Source organism: Taudactylus pleione, unplaced genomic scaffold (genome assembly GCF_031769625.1).
Source record: "Taudactylus pleione unplaced genomic scaffold, aTauple2 ptg000612l, whole genome shotgun sequence".
Taxonomy (NCBI): domain Eukaryota; kingdom Metazoa; phylum Chordata; class Amphibia; order Anura; family Myobatrachidae; genus Taudactylus; species Taudactylus pleione.
The window spans coordinates 2,055,040-2,070,770 of record NW_028285014.1 but is presented as its reverse complement, the minus strand read 5'-3'; the positions used below and the strand labels follow the sequence as shown (position 1 = coordinate 2,070,770).

The following is a 15,731-nucleotide window of genomic DNA, read 5'->3' as shown; positions in this document are numbered from 1 at the left end:
TATCCTTCAAAATTACTGCTGCCACCCTTTACTAAGGTCTTCATCCTAGCAGAACAGATTAGTTTGTCTTAGAAGTAAATTGTATATCATGTTATATGTAAAGTCTAAGAGCCTTAAAATACTTTCGATGCCAATTATTCTTGTGTTTTATGTTTAGATTACTGAATACTAAAAGAATGTTGTGCAAACAATACTTATTCTTCAAAGGAAGAGATGTACAAGAACACGAGGACATGCACTGAAACTGGAGGGAGGTAGACTTAGAGGAAATTTGAAGAAAAATTACTTCACAGAAAGGGTAGTTGATAAATAGAAAAGCCTCCCATCCAATGTTGTTGAAGCTAAACGGTGAAACAATTTAAACATGCTTTGGATAGGCATAAGAATATCCTTAAGAGAAATGTAAGGAGCAAATATGGCTGAAGTTGCCTAAAGGATACATGAAAAGGAGCAGACTACATGGGCCAAGTGGTTCTTATCTGCCATCAAATTCTGTTTCTATGTAATACATTATTTCAATAGCCAATTTCTATATGAACTGAACTTTAGAATTTTAAAACTAATCATAGTGTCTTTATCATTTAAGAATAATTTAATTAATTTAACTCTAATGTAATTTGATCTTGATTGGAATGCAGATGGGAAAATCGATCAATTCTTAGGTCTTTAAAAGTTTCTATGCCCTTTAATTCATTCAATCATTGTGCTTCATATTGCTGAGAAATAAATGGGATCAAGATATCAATGTCTGGGAGAGGAAAGATTGAAAGACTGTGGATGTCCTGAGCATACTTCTCAATGTTGGTCATTTTGAGTGTAAAACATAACCAAAGAGTAAGAAAATATTGTCAGAAGTGGGATTTGAACCCACACCTCTTTACAGAGACCAGAATTCCCATTAACTGGAAGAGTAGAATCTTGAGTCTGGCGCCTTAGACCACTCGGCCATCCTGACAAGCACATCAGTATATCCGAACCTGCTTCCTGTTAGGGTTTATCATTTTACTATTTATATTTTTGATTGTGATTTTGACAAATAATTTGGACTTGTTGAAAAAGGGGTCATTAAATCAAGATCTTAGATTTATGCATTTCCTCTAAAAGCTGTTTCTTAAATAACATTATTTAGGAAAAATGGCTCAAGCTAAAGTGTTATCCTTCAAAATTACTGTTGCCACCCTTTACTAAGGTCTTCATCCTAGCAGAACAGATTAGTTTGTCTTAGGAGAAAATTGTATATCATGTTATATGTAAAGTCTAAGAGCCTTAAAATACTTTCGATGCCAATTATTCTTGTGTTTTATGTTTAGATTACTGAATACTAAAAGAATGTTGTGCAAACAATATTTATTCTTCAAAGGAAGAGATGTACAAGAACATGAGGACATGCACTGAAACTGAAGGGAGGTAGACTTAGAGGAAATTTGAAGAAAAATTACTTCACAGAAAGGGTAATTGATAAATAGAAAAGCCTCCCATCCGATGTTGTTGAAGCTAAATGGTGAAACAATTTAAACATGCTTGGGATAGGCATAAGAATATCCTTAAGAGAAATGTAAGGAGCAAATAGGATTGAAGTTGCCTAAAGGATACATGAAAAGGAGCAGACTACGTGGGCCAAGTGGTTCTTATCTGCCATCAAATTCTGTTTCTATGTAAAACATTATTTCAACAGTCAATTTCTACATGAACTGAACTTTAGAATTTTAAAACTAATCATAGTGTCTTTATCATTTAAGAATAATTTAATTAATTTAAGTCTAATGTAATTTGATCTTGATTGGAATGCAGATGGGAAAATCGATCAATTCTTAGGTCTTTAAAAGTTTCTATGCCCTTTAATTCATTCAATCATTGTGCTTCATATTGCTGAGAAATAAATGGGATCAAGATATCAATGTCTGGGAGAGGAAAGATTGAAAGACTGTGGATGTCCTGAGCATACTTCTCAATGTCGGTCATTTTGAGTGTAAAACATAACTAAAGAGTAAGAAAATATTGTCTGAAGTGGGATTTGAACCCACGCCTCTTTACAGAGACCAGAATTTTCATTAACTGGAAGAGTAGAATCTTGAGTCTGGCGCCTTAGACCACTCGGCCATCCTGACAAGCACATCAGTATATCCGAACCTGCTTCCTGTTAGGGTTTATCATTTTACTATTTATATTTTTGATTGTGATTTTGACAAATAATTTGGCCTTGTTGAAAATGGGGTCATTAAATCAAGATCTTAGATAAATGCATTTCCTCTAAAAGCTGTTTCTTAAATAACATTAATTAGGAAAAATGGCTCAAACTAAAGTGTTATCCTTCAAAATTACTGTTGCCACCCTTTACTAAGGTCTTCATCCTAGCAGAACCGATTAGTTTGTCTTAGAAGTAAATTGTATATCACGTTATATGTAAAGTCTAAGACCCTTAAAATACTTTCGATGCCAATTATTCTTGTGTTTTATGTTTAGATTACTGAATACTAAAAGAATGTTGTGCAAACAATACTTATTCTTCAAAGGAAGAGATGTACAAGAACATGAGGACATGCACTGAAACTGGAGGGAGGTAGACTTAGAGGAAATTTGAAGAAAAATTACTTCACAGAAAGGGTAGTTGATAAATAGAAAAGCCTCCCATCCAATGTTGTTGAAGCTAAACGGTGAAACAATTTAAACACGCTTCGGATAGGCATAAGAATATCCTTAAGAGAAATGTAAGGAGCAAATAGGGTTGAAGTTGCCTAAAGGATACATGAAAAGGAGCAGACTACATGGGCCAAGTGGTTCTTATCTGCCATCAAATTCTGTTTCTATGTAATACATTATTTCAATAGCCAATTTCTATATGAACTGAACTTTAGAATTTTAAAACTAATCATAGTGTCTTTATCATTTAAGAATAATTTAATTAATTTAACTCTAATGTAATTTGATCTTGATTGGAATGCAGATGGGAAAATCGATCAATTCTTAGGTCTTTAAAAGTTTCTATGCCCTTTAATTCATTCAATCATTGTGCTTCATATTGCTTAGAAATAAATGGGATCAAGATATCAATGTCTAGGAGAGGAAAGATTGAAAGACTGTGGATGTCCTGAGCATACTTCTCAATGTCGGTCATTTTGAGTGTAAAACATAACCAAAGAGCAAAAATATATTGTCAGAAGTGGGATTTGAACCCACGCCTCTTTAAAGAGACCAGAATTCCCATTAACTGGAAGAGTAAAATCTTGAATCTGGTGTCTTAGACCGCTCTGCCATCCTGACAAGCACATCAGTATGTCCAAACCTGCTTCCTGTTAGGGTTTATCATTTTACTATTTATATTTTTGATTGTGATTTTGACAAATAATTTGGCCTTGTTGAAAAAGGGGTCATTAAATCAAGATCTTAGATAAATGCATTTCCTCTAAAAGCTGTTTCTTAAATAACATTAATTAGGAAAAATGGCTCAAACTAAAGTGTTATCCTTCAAAATTACTGTTGCCACCCTTTACTAAGGTCTTCATCCTAGCAGAACAGATTAGTTTGTCTTAGAAGTAAATTGTATATCACGTTATATGTAAAGTCTAAGAGCCTTAAAATACTTTCGATGCCAATTATTCTTGTGTTTTATGTTTAGATTACTGAATACTAAAAGAATGTTGTGCAAACAATTCTTATTCTTCAAAGGAAGAGATGTACAAGAACACGAGGACATGCACTGAAACTGGAGGGAGGTAGACTTAGAGGAAATTTGATGAAAAATTACTTCACAGAAAGGGTAGTTGATAAATAGAAAAGCCTCCCATCCGATGTTGTTGAAGCTAAACGGTGAAACAATTTAAACACGCTTTGGATAGGCATAAGAATATCCTTAAGAGAAATGTAAGGAGCAAATAGGGTTGAAGTTGCCTAAAGGATACATGAAAAGGAGCAGACTACATGGGCCAAGTGGTTCTTATCTGCCATCAAATTCTGTTTCTATGTAATACATTATTTCAATAGCCAATTTCTATATGAACTGAACTTTAGAATTTTAAAACTAATCATAGTGTCTTTATCATTTAAGAATAATTTAATTAATTTAACTCTAATGTAATTTGATCTTGATTGGAATGCAGATGGGAAAATCGATCAATTCTTAGGTCTTTAAAAGTTTCTATGCCCTTTAATTCATTCAAACATTGTGCTTCATATTGCTGAGAAATAAATGGGATCAAGATATCAATGTCTGGGAGAGGAAAGATTGAAAGACTGTGGATGTCCTGAGCATACTTCTCAATGTCGGTCATTTTGAGTGTAAAACATAACCAAAGAGTAAGAAAATATTGTCAGAAGTGGGATTTGAACCCACGCCTCTTTACAGAGACCAGAATTCCCATTCCCAGTAGAATCTTGAGTCTGGCGCCTTAGACCACTCGGCCATCCTGACAAGCACATCAGTATATCCGAACCTGCTTCCTGTTAGGGTTTATCATTTTACTATTTATATTTTTGATTGTGATTTTGACAAATAATTTGGACTTGTTGAAAAAGGGGTCATTAAATCAAGATCTTAGATTTATGCATTTCCTCTAAAAGCTGTTTCTTAAATAACATTATTTAGGAAAAATGGCTCAAGCTAAAGTGTTATCCTTCAAAATTACTGTTGCCACCCTTTACTAAGGTCTTCATCCTAGCAGAACAGATTAGTTTGTCTTAGGAGAAAATTGTATATCATGTTATATGTAAAGTCTAAGAGCCTTAAAATACTTTCGATGCCAATTATTCTTGTGTTTTATGTTTAGATTACTGAATACTAAAAGAATGTTGTGCAAACAATATTTATTCTTCAAAGGAAGAGATGTACAAGAACATGAGGACATGCACTGAAACTGAAGGGAGGTAGACTTAGAGGAAATTTGAAGAAAAATTACTTCACAGAAAGGGTAATTGATAAATAGAAAAGCCTCCCATCCGAAGTTGTTGAAGCTAAATGGTGAAACAATTTAAATAAGCTTGGGATAGGCATAAGAATATCCTTAAAAGAAATGTAAGGAGCAAATAGGGTTGAAGTTGCCTAAAGGATACATGAAAAGTAGCAGACTACGTGGGCCAAGTGGTTCTTATCTGCCATCAAATTCTGTTTCTATGTAAAACATTATTTCAACCGCCAATTTCTACATGAACTGAACTTTAGAATTTTAAAACTAATCATAGTGTCTTTATCATTTAAGAATAATTTAATTAATTTAAGTCAAATGTAATTTGATCTTGATTGGAATGTAGATGGGAAAATCGATCAATTCTTAGGTCTTTAAAAGTTTCTATGCCCTTTAATTCATTCAATCATTGTGCTTCATATTGCTTAGAAATAAATGGGATCAAGATATCAATGTCTAGGAGAGGAAAGATTGAAAGACTGTGGATGTCCTGAGCATACTTCTCAATGTCAGTCATTTTGAGTGTAAAACATAACCAAAGAGCAAAAATATATTGTCAGAAGTGGGATTTGAACCCACGCCTCTTTACAGAGACCAGAATTCCTATTAACTGGAAGAGTAAAATCTTGAGTCTGGTGTCTTAGACCGCTCGGCCATCCTGACAAGCACATCAGTATGTCCAAACCTGCTTCCTGTTAGAGTTTATCATTTTACTATTTATATTTTTGATTGTGATTTTGACAAATAATTTGGCCTTGTTGAAAAAGGGGTCATTAAATCAAGATCTTAGATTAATGCATTTCCTCTAAAAGCTGTTTCTTAAATAACATTATTTAGGAAAAATGGCTCAAGCTAAAGTGTTATCCTTCAAAATTACGGTTGCCACCCTTTACTAAGGTCTTCATCCTAGCAGAACCGATTAGTTTGTCTTAGAAGTAAATTGTATATCACGTTATATGTAAAGTCTAAGACCCTTAAAATACTTTCGATGCCAATTATTCTTGTGTTTTATGTTTAGATTACTGAATACTAAAAGAATGTTGTGCAAACAATACTTATTCTTCAAAGGAAGAGATGTACAAGAACACGAGGACATGCACTGAAACTGGAGGGAGGTAGACTTAGAGGAAATTTGAAGAAAAATTACTTCACAGAAAGGGTAGTTGATAAATAGAAAAGCCTCCCATCCGATGTTGTTGAAGCTAAATGGTGAAACAATTTAAACATGCTTGGGATAGGCATAAGAATATCCTTAAGAGAAATGTAAGGAGCAAATAGGATTGAAGTTGCCTAAAGGATACATGAAAAGGAGCAGACTACGTGGGCCAAGTGGTTCTTATCTGCCATCAAATTCTGTTTCTATGTAAAACATTATTTCAACAGTCAATTTCTACATGAACTGAACTTTAGAATTTTAAAACTAATCATAGTGTCTTTATCATTTAAGAATAATTTAATTAATTTAAGTCTAATGTAATTTGATCTTGATTGGAATGTAGATGGGAAAATCGATCAATTCTTAGGTCTTTAACAGTTTCTATGCCCTTTAATTCATTCAATCATTGTGCTTCATATTGTTTAAAAATAAATGGGATCAAGATATCAATGTCTGGGAGAGGAAAGATTGAAAGACTGTGGATGTCCTGAGCATACTTCTCAATGTCGGTCATTTTGAGTGTAAAACATAACCAAAGAGCAAGAAATTATTGTCAGAAGTGGGATTTGAACCCACGCCTCTTTACAGAGACCAGAATTCCCATTAACTGGAAGAGTAGAATCTTGAGTCTGGCGCCTTAAACTGCTCGGCCATCCTGACAAGCACATCCGTATGTCCGAACCTGCTGTCTGTTAGGGTTTATCAATTTACTATTTATATTTTTGATTGTGATTTTGACAAATAATTTGGACTTGTTGAAAAAGGGGTCATTAAATCAAGATCTTAGATTAATGCATTTCCTCTAAAAGCTGTTTCTAAAATAACATTATTTAGGAAAAATGGCTCAAGCTAAAGTGTTATCCTTCAAAATTACTGTTGCCACCCTTTACTAAGGTCTTCATCCTAGCAGAACAGATTAGTTTGTCTTAGAAGTAAATTGTATATCATGTTATATGTAATGTCTAAGAGCCTTAAAATACTTTCGATGCCAATTATTCTTGTGTTTTATGTTTAGATTACTGAATACTAAAAGAATGTAGTGCAAACAATACTTATTCTTCAAAGGAAGAGATGTACAAGAACACGAGGACATGCACTGAAACTGGAGGGAGGTAGACTTAGAGGAAATTTGAAGAAAAATTACTTCACAGAAAGGGTAGTTGATAAATAGAAAAGCCTCCCATCCAATGTTGTTGAAGCTAAACGGTGAAACAATTTAAACACGCTTCGGATAGGCATAAGAATATCCTTAAGAGATATGTAAGGAGCAAATATGGTTGAAGTTGCCTAAAGGATACATGAAAAGTAGCAGACTACATGGGCCAAGTGGTTCTTATCTGCCATCAAATTCTGTTTCTATGTAATACATTATTTCAATAGCCAATTTCTGTATGAACTGAACTTTAGAATTTTAAAACTAATCATAGTGTCTTTATCATTTAAGAATAATTTAATTAATTTAACTCTAATGTAATTTGATCTTGATTGGAATGCAGATGGGAAAATCGATCAATTCTTAGGTCTTTAAAAGTTTCTATGCCCTTTAATTCATTCAATCATTGTGCTTCATATTGCTGAGAAATAAATGGGATCAAGATATCAATGTCTGGGAGAGGAAAGATTGAAAGACTGTGGATGTCCTGAGCATACTTCTCAATGTCGGTCATTTTGAGTGTAAAACATAACCAAAGAATATGAAAATATTGTCAGAAGTGGGATTTGAACCCACGCCTCTTTACAGAGACCAGAATTCCCATTAACTGGAAGAGTAGAATCTTGAGTCTGGTGTCTTAGACCGCTCGGCCATCATGACATGCACATCAGTAAGTCCAAACCTGCTTCCTGTTAGGGTTTATCATTTTACTATTTATATTTTTGATTGTGATTTTGACAAATAATTTGGCCTTGTTGAAAATGGGGTCATTAAATCAAGATCTTAGATTAATGCATTTCCTCTAAAAGCTGTTTCTTAAATAACATTAATTAGGAAAAATGGCTCAAGCTAAAGTGTTATCCTTCAAAATTACTGTTGCCACCCTTTACTAAGGTCTTCATGCTAGCAGAACAGTTTAGTTTGTCATAGAAGTAAATTGTATATCACGTTATATGTAAAGTCTAAGAGCCTTAAAATACTTTCAATGCCAATTATTCTTGTGTTTTATGTTTAGATTACTGAATACTAAAAGAATGTTGTGCAAACAATACTTATTCTTCAAAGGAAGAGATGTACAAGAACACGAGGACATGCACTGAAACTGGAGGGAGGTAGACTTAGAGGAAATTTGATGAAAAATTACTTCACAGAAAGGGTAGTTGATAAATAGAAAAGCCTCCCATCCGATGTTGTTGAAGCTAAACGGTGAAACAATTCAAACACGCTTCAGATAGGCATAAGAATATCCTTAAGAGAAATGTAAGGAGCAATTAGGGTTGAAGTTGGCTAAAGGATACATGAAAAGGAGCAGACTACATGGGCCAAGTGGTTCTTATCTGCCATCAAATTCTGTTTCTATGTAATACATTATTTCAATAGCCAATTTCTACATGAACTGAACTTTAGAATTTTAAAACTAATCATAGTGTCTTTATCATTTAAGAATAATTTAATTAATTTAACTCTAATGTAATTTGATCTTGATTGGAATGTAGATGGGAAAATCGATCAATTCTTAGGTCTTTAAAAGTTTCTATGCCCTTTAATTCATTCAATCATTGTGCTTCATATTGCTTAGAAATAAATGGGATCAAGATATCAATGTCTGGGAGAGGAAAGATTGAAAGACTGTGGATGTCCTGAGCATACTTCTCAATGTCAGTCATTCTGAGTGTAAAACATAACCAAAGAGCAAAAATATATTGTCAGAAATGGGATTTGAACCTACGCCTCTTTACAGAGACCAGAATTCCCATTAACTGGAAGAGTAGAAACTTGAGTCTGGCCCCTTAGACCGCTCGGCCATCCTGACATGCACATCAGTATATCCAAACTTGCTGTCTGTTAGGGTTTATCATTTTATTATTTATATTTTTGATTGTGATTTTGACAAATAATTTGGCCTTGTTGAAAAAGGGGTCATTAAATCAAGATCTTAGATTAATGCATTTCCTCTAAAAGCTGTTTCTAAAATAACATTATTTAGGAAAAATGGCTCAAGCTAAAGTGTTATCCTTCAAAATTACTGCTGCCACCCTTTACTAAGGTCTTCATCCTAGCAGAACAGATTAGTTTGTCTTAGAAGTAAATTGTATATCATGTTATATGTAAAGTCTAAGAGCCTTAAAATACTTTCGATGCCAATTATTCTTGTGTTTTATGTTTAGATTACTGAATACTAAAAGAATGTTGTGCAAACAATACTTATTCTTCAAAGGAAGAGATGTACAAGAACACGAGGACATGCACTGAAACTGGAGGGAGGTAGACTTAGAGGAAATTTGAAGAAAAATTACTTCACAGAAAGGGTAGTTGATAAATAGAAAAGCCTCCCATCCAATGTTGTTGAAGCTAAACGGTGAAACAATTTAAACATGCTTTGGATAGGCATAAGAATATCCTTAAGAGAAATGTAAGGAGCAAATATGGCTGAAGTTGCCTAAAGGATACATGAAAAGGAGCAGACTACATGGGCCAAGTGGTTCTTATCTGCCATCAAATTCTGTTTCTATGTAATACATTATTTCAATAGCCAATTTCTATATGAACTGAACTTTAGAATTTTAAAACTAATCATAGTGTCTTTATCATTTAAGAATAATTTAATTAATTTAACTCTAATGTAATTTGATCTTGATTGGAATGCAGATGGGAAAATCGATCAATTCTTAGGTCTTTAAAAGTTTCTATGCCCTTTAATTCATTCAATCATTGTGCTTCATATTGCTGAGAAATAAATGGGATCAAGATATCAATGTCTGGGAGAGGAAAGATTGAAAGACTGTGGATGTCCTGAGCATACTTCTCAATGTCGGTCATTTTGAGTGTAAAACATAACCAAAGAGTAAGAAAGTATTGTCTGAAGTGGGATTTGAACCCACGCCTCTTTACAGAGACCAGAATTTTCATTAACTGGAAGAGTAGAATCTTGAGTCTGGCGCCTTACACCACTCGGCCATCCTGACAAGCACATCAGTATATCCGAACCTGCTTCCTGTTAGGGTTTATCATTTTACTATTTATATTTTTGATTGTGATTTTGACAAATAATTTGGCCTTGTTGAAAATGGGGTCATTAAATCAAGATCTTAGATTAATGCATTTCCTCTAAAAGCTGTTTCTTAAATAACATTAATTAGGAAAAATGGCTCAAGCTAAAGTGTTATCCTTCAAAATTACTGTTGCCACCCTTTACTAAGGTCTTCATCCTAGCAGAACAGATTAGTTTGTCTTAGAAGTAAATTGTATATCACGTTATATGTAAAGTCTAAGAGCCTTAAAATACTTTCGATGCCAATTATTCTTGTGTTTTATGTTTAGATTACTGAATACTAAAAGAATGTTGTGCAAACAATTCTTATTCTTCAAAGGAAGAGATGTACAAGAACACGAGGACATGCACTGAAACTGGAGGGAGGTAGACTTAGAGGAAATTTGATGAAAAATTACTTCACAGAAAGGGTAGTTGATAAATAGAAAAGCCTCCCATCCGATGTTGTTGAAGCTAAACGGTGAAACAATTTAAACACGCTTCGGATAGGCATAAGAATATCCTTAAGAGAAATGTAAGGAGCAAATAGGGTTGAAGTTGCCTAAAGGATACATGAAAAGGAGCAGACTACATGGGCCAAGTGGTTCTTATCTGCCATCAAATTCTGTTTCTATGTAATACATTATTTCAATAGCCAATTTCTATATGAACTGAACTTTAGAATTTTAAAACTAATCATAGTGTCTTTATCATTTAAGAATAATTTAATTAATTTAACTCTAATGTAATTTGATCTTGATTGGAATGCAGATGGGAAAATCGATCAATTCTTAGGTCTTTAAAAGTTTCTATGCCCTTTAATTCATTCAATCATTGTGCTTCATATTGCTGAGAAATAAATGGGATCAATATATCAATGTCTGGGAGAGGAAAGATTGAAAGACTGTGGATGTCCTGAGCATACTTCTCAATGTCGGTCATTTTGAGTGTAAAACATAACCAAAGAGTAAGAAAATATTGTCAGAAGTGGGATTTGAACCCACGCCTCTTTACAGAGACCAGAATTCCCATTAACTGGAAGAGTAGAATCTTGAGTCTGGTGTCTTTGACCGCTCGGCCATCCTGACATGCACATCAGTATGTCCAAACCTGCTTCCTGTTAGGGTTTATCATTTTACTATTTATATTTTTGATTGTGATTTTGACAAATAATTTGGCCTTGTTGAAAATGGGGCCATTAAATCAAGATCTTAGATTAATGCGTTTCCTCTAAAAGCTGTTTCTTAAATAACATTAATTAGGAAAAATTGCTCAAGCTAAAGTGTTATCCTTCAAAATTACTGTTGCCACCCTTTACTAAGTTCTTCATCCTAGCAGAACAGATTAGTTTGTCATAGAAGTAAATTGTATATCACGTTATATGTAAAGTCTAAGAGCCTTAAAATACTTTCAATGCCAATTATTCTTGTGTTTTATGTTTAGATTACTGAATACTAAAAGAATGTTGTGCAAACAATACTTATTCTTCAAAGGAAGAGATGTACAAGAACATGAGGACATGCACTGAAACTGGAGGGAGGTAGACTTAGAGGAAATTTGATGAAAAATTACTTCACAGAAAGGGTAGTTGATAAATAGAAAAGCCTCCCATCCGATGTTGTTGAAGCTAAACGGTGAAACAATTTAAACACGCTTCGGATAGGCATAAGAATATCCTTAAGAGAAATGTAAGGAGCAAATAGGGTTGAAGTTGCCTAAAGGATACATGAAAAGGAGCAGACTACATGGGCCAAGTGGTTCTTATCTGCCATCAAATTCTGTTTCTATGTAATACATTATTTCAATAGCCAATTTCTACATGAACTGAACTTTAGAATTTTAAAACTAATCATAGTGTCTTTATCATTTAAGAATAATTTAATTAATTTAACTCTAATGAAATTTGATCTTGATTGGAATGTAGATGGGAAAATTGATCAATTCTTAGGTCTTTAAAAGTTTCTATGCCCTTTAATTCATTCAATCATTGTGCTTCATATTGCTTAGAAATAAATGGGATCAAGATATCAATGTCTGGGAGAGGAAAGATTGAAAGACTGTGGATGTCCTGAGCATACTTCTCAATGTCAGTCATTTTGAGTGTAAAACATAACCAAAGAGCAAAAATATATTGTCAGAAGTGGGATTTGAACCTACGCCTCTTTACAGAGACCAGAATTCCCATTAACTGGAAGAGTAAAATCTTGAGTCTGGTGTCTTAGACCGCTCGGCCATCCTGACAAGCACATCAGTATATCCTAACCTGCTTCCTGTTAGGGTTTATCATTTTACTATTTATATTTTTGATTGTGATTTTGACAAATAATTTGGCCTTGTTGAAAATGGGGTCATTAAATCAAGATCTTAGATTAATGCATTTCCTCTAAAAGCTGTTTCTTAAATAACATTAATTAGGAAAAATGGCTCAAGCTAAAGTGTTATCCTTCAAAATTACTGTTGCCACCCTTTACTAAGGTCTTCATCCTAGCAGAACAGATTAGTTTGTCTTAGAAGTAAATTGTATATCACGTTATATGTAAAGTCTAAGAGCCTTAAAATACTTTCGATGCCAATTATTCTTGTGTTTTATGTTTAGATTACTGAATACTAAAAGAATGTTGTGCAAACAATTCTTATTCTTCAAAGGAAGAGATGTACAAGAACACGAGGACATGCACTGAAACTGGAGGGAGGTAGACTTAGAGGAAATTTGATGAAAAATTACTTCACAGAAAGGGTAGTTGATAAATAGAAAAGCCTCCCATCCGATGTTGTTGAAGCTAAACGGTGAAACAATTTAAACACGCTTCGGATAGGCATAAGAATATCCTTAAGAGTAATGTAAGGAGCAAATAGGGTTGAAGTTGCCTAAAGGATACATGAAAAGGAGCAGACTACATGGGCCAAGTGGTTCTTATCTGCCATCAAATTCTGTTTCTATGTAATACATTATTTCAATAGCCAATTTCTATATGAACTGAACTTTAGAATTTTAAAACTAATCATAGTGTCTTTATCATTTAAGAATAATTTAATTAATTTAACTCTAATGTAATTTGATCTTGATTGGAATGCAGATGGGAAAATCGATCAATTCTTAGGTCTTTAAAAGTTTCTATGCCCTTTAATTCATTCAATCATTGTGCTTCATATTGCTGAGAAATAAATGGGATCAAGATATCAATGTCTGGGAGAGGAAAGATTGAAAGACTGTGGATGTCCTGAGCATACTTCTCAATGTTGGTCATTTTGAGTGTAAAACATAACCAAAGAGTAAGAAAATATTGTCAGAAGTGGGATTTGAACCCACGCCTCTTTACAGAGACCAGAATTCCCATTAACTGGAAGAGTAGAATCTTGAGTCTGGCGCCTTAGACCACTCGGCCATCCTGACAAGCACATCAGTATATCCGAACCTGCTTCCTGTTAGGGTTTATCATTTTACTATTTATATTTTTGATTGTGATTTTGACAAATAATTTGTACTTGTTGAAAAAGGGGTCATTAAATCAAGATCTTAGATTTATGCATTTCCTCTAAAAGCTGTTTCTTAAATAACATTATTTAGGAAAAATGGCTCAAGCTAAAGTGTTATCCTTCAAAATTACTGTTGCCACCCTTTACTAAAGTCTTCATCCTAGCAGAACAGATTAGTTTGTCTTAGGAGAAAATTGTATATCATGTTATATGTAAAGTCTAAGAGCCTTAAAATACTTTCGATGCCAATTATTCTTGTGTTTTATGTTTAGATTACTGAATACTAAAAGAATGTTGTGCAAACAATATTTATTCTTCAAAGGAAGAGATGTACAAGAACATGAGGACATGCACTGAAACTGAAGGGAGGTATACTTAGAGGAAATTTGAAGAAAAATTACTTCACAGAAAGGGTAATTGATAAATAGAAAAGCCTCCCATCCGATGTTGTTGAAGCTAAATGGTGAAACAATTTAAATACGCTTGGGATAGGCATAAGAATATCAATAAAAGAAATGTAAGGAGCAAATAGAGTTGAAGTTGACTAAAGGATACATGAAAAGTAGCAGACTACGTGGGCCAAGTGGTTCTTATCTGCCATCAAATTCTGTTTCTATGTAAAACATTATTTCAACCGCCAATTTCTACATGAACTGAACTTTAGAATTTTAAAACTAATCATAGTGTCTTTATCATTTAAGAATAATTTAATTAATTTAAGTCAAATGTAATTTGATCTTGATTGGAATGTAGATGGGAAAATCGATCAATTCTTAGGTCTTTAAAAGTTTCTATGCCCTTTAATTCATTCAATCATTGTGCTTCATATTGCTTAGAAATAAATGGGATCAAGATATCAATGTCTAGGAGAGGAAAGATTGAAAGACTGTGGATGTCCTGAGCATACTTCTCAATGTCAGTCATTTTGAGTGTAAAACATAACCAAAGAGCAAAAATATATTGTCAGAAGTGGGATTTGAACCCACGCCTCTTTACAGAGACCAGAATTCCCATTAACTGGAAGAGTAAAATCTTGAGTCTGGTGTCTTAGACCGCTCGGCCATCCTGACAAGCACATCAGCATGTCCAAACCTGCTTCCTGTTAGGGTTTATCATTTTACTATTTATATTTTTGATTGTGATTTTGACAAATAATTTGGCCTTGTTGAAAAAGGGGTCATTAAATCAAGATCTTAGATTAATGCATTTCCTCTAAAAGCTGTTTCTTAAATAACATTATTTAGGAAAAATGGCTCAAGCTAAAGTGTTATCCTTCAAAATTACGGTTGCCACCCTTTACTAAGGTCTTCATCCTAGCAGAACCGATTAGTTTGTCTTAGAAGTAAATTGTATATCACGTTATATGTAAAGTCTAAGACCCTTAAAATACTTTCGATGCCAATTATTCTTGTGTTTTATGTTTAGATTACTGAATACTAAAAGAATGTTGTGCAAACAATACTTATTCTTCAAAGGAAGAGATGTACAAGAACACGAGGACATGCACTGAAACTGGAGGGAGGTAGACTTAGAGGAAATTTGAAGAAAAATTACGTCACAGAAAGGGTATTTGATAAATAGAAAAGCCTCCCATCCGATGTTGTTGAAGCTAAATAGTGAAACAATTTAAACATGCTTGGGATAGGCATAAGAATATCCTTAAGAGAAATGTAAGGAGCAAATAGGATTGAAGTTGCCTAAAGGATACATGAAAAGGAGCAGGCTACGTGGGCCAAGTGGTTCTTATCTGCCATCAAATTCTGTTTCTATGTAAAACATTATTTCAACAGTCAATTTCTACATGAACTGAACTTTAGAATTTTAAAACTAATCATAGTGTCTTTATCATTTAAGAATAATTTAATTAATTTAAGTCTAATGTAATTTGATCTTGATTGGAATGTAGATGGGAAAATCGATCAATTCTTAGGTCTTTAACAGTTTCTATGCCCTTTAATTAATTCAATCATTGTGCTTCATATAGCTTAGAAATAAATGGGATCAAGATATCAATGT

At 33.6% G+C, this 15,731-nt stretch overlaps 9 non-coding genes across 9 annotated transcripts; all 9 read right to left on the bottom strand.

Moving 5' to 3' along the window:
- Nucleotides 1–846: 846 nt before the first annotated feature.
- TRNAL-CAA (transfer RNA leucine (anticodon CAA)) lies at nt 847–955 on the bottom strand. The gene is made up of 2 exons: nt 918–955; nt 847–892 (listed from the first exon to the last, which is right to left on the bottom strand). It is a non-coding gene; the product is annotated as a tRNA-Leu (tRNA).
- A 1,044-nt stretch (nt 956–1,999) lies between these two features.
- Nucleotides 2,000–2,108, bottom strand: TRNAL-CAA (transfer RNA leucine (anticodon CAA)). Its single transcript has 2 exons — nt 2,071–2,108; nt 2,000–2,045 (listed from the first exon to the last, which is right to left on the bottom strand). It is a non-coding gene; the product is annotated as a tRNA-Leu (tRNA).
- A 2,197-nt stretch (nt 2,109–4,305) lies between these two features.
- TRNAL-CAA (transfer RNA leucine (anticodon CAA)) lies at nt 4,306–4,408 on the bottom strand. The gene is given in 2 exon segments: nt 4,306–4,351; nt 4,371–4,408. It is a non-coding gene; the product is annotated as a tRNA-Leu (tRNA).
- Nucleotides 4,409–5,452: 1,044 nt separating this feature from the next.
- On the bottom strand, nt 5,453–5,561 carry TRNAL-CAA (transfer RNA leucine (anticodon CAA)). Its single transcript has 2 exons — nt 5,524–5,561; nt 5,453–5,498 (listed from the first exon to the last, which is right to left on the bottom strand). It is a non-coding gene; the product is annotated as a tRNA-Leu (tRNA).
- Nucleotides 5,562–6,605: 1,044 nt separating this feature from the next.
- Nucleotides 6,606–6,714, bottom strand: TRNAL-CAA (transfer RNA leucine (anticodon CAA)). Its single transcript has 2 exons — nt 6,677–6,714; nt 6,606–6,651 (listed from the first exon to the last, which is right to left on the bottom strand). It is a non-coding gene; the product is annotated as a tRNA-Leu (tRNA).
- Nucleotides 6,715–10,064: 3,350 nt separating this feature from the next.
- On the bottom strand, nt 10,065–10,173 carry TRNAL-CAA (transfer RNA leucine (anticodon CAA)). The gene is made up of 2 exons: nt 10,136–10,173; nt 10,065–10,110 (listed from the first exon to the last, which is right to left on the bottom strand). It is a non-coding gene; the product is annotated as a tRNA-Leu (tRNA).
- A 1,044-nt stretch (nt 10,174–11,217) lies between these two features.
- On the bottom strand, nt 11,218–11,326 carry TRNAL-CAA (transfer RNA leucine (anticodon CAA)). The gene is made up of 2 exons: nt 11,289–11,326; nt 11,218–11,263 (listed from the first exon to the last, which is right to left on the bottom strand). It is a non-coding gene; the product is annotated as a tRNA-Leu (tRNA).
- Nucleotides 11,327–13,523: 2,197 nt separating this feature from the next.
- TRNAL-CAA (transfer RNA leucine (anticodon CAA)) lies at nt 13,524–13,632 on the bottom strand. The gene is made up of 2 exons: nt 13,595–13,632; nt 13,524–13,569 (listed from the first exon to the last, which is right to left on the bottom strand). It is a non-coding gene; the product is annotated as a tRNA-Leu (tRNA).
- A 1,044-nt stretch (nt 13,633–14,676) lies between these two features.
- TRNAL-CAA (transfer RNA leucine (anticodon CAA)) lies at nt 14,677–14,785 on the bottom strand. Its single transcript has 2 exons — nt 14,748–14,785; nt 14,677–14,722 (listed from the first exon to the last, which is right to left on the bottom strand). It is a non-coding gene; the product is annotated as a tRNA-Leu (tRNA).
- Nucleotides 14,786–15,731: the final 946 nt, after the last annotated feature.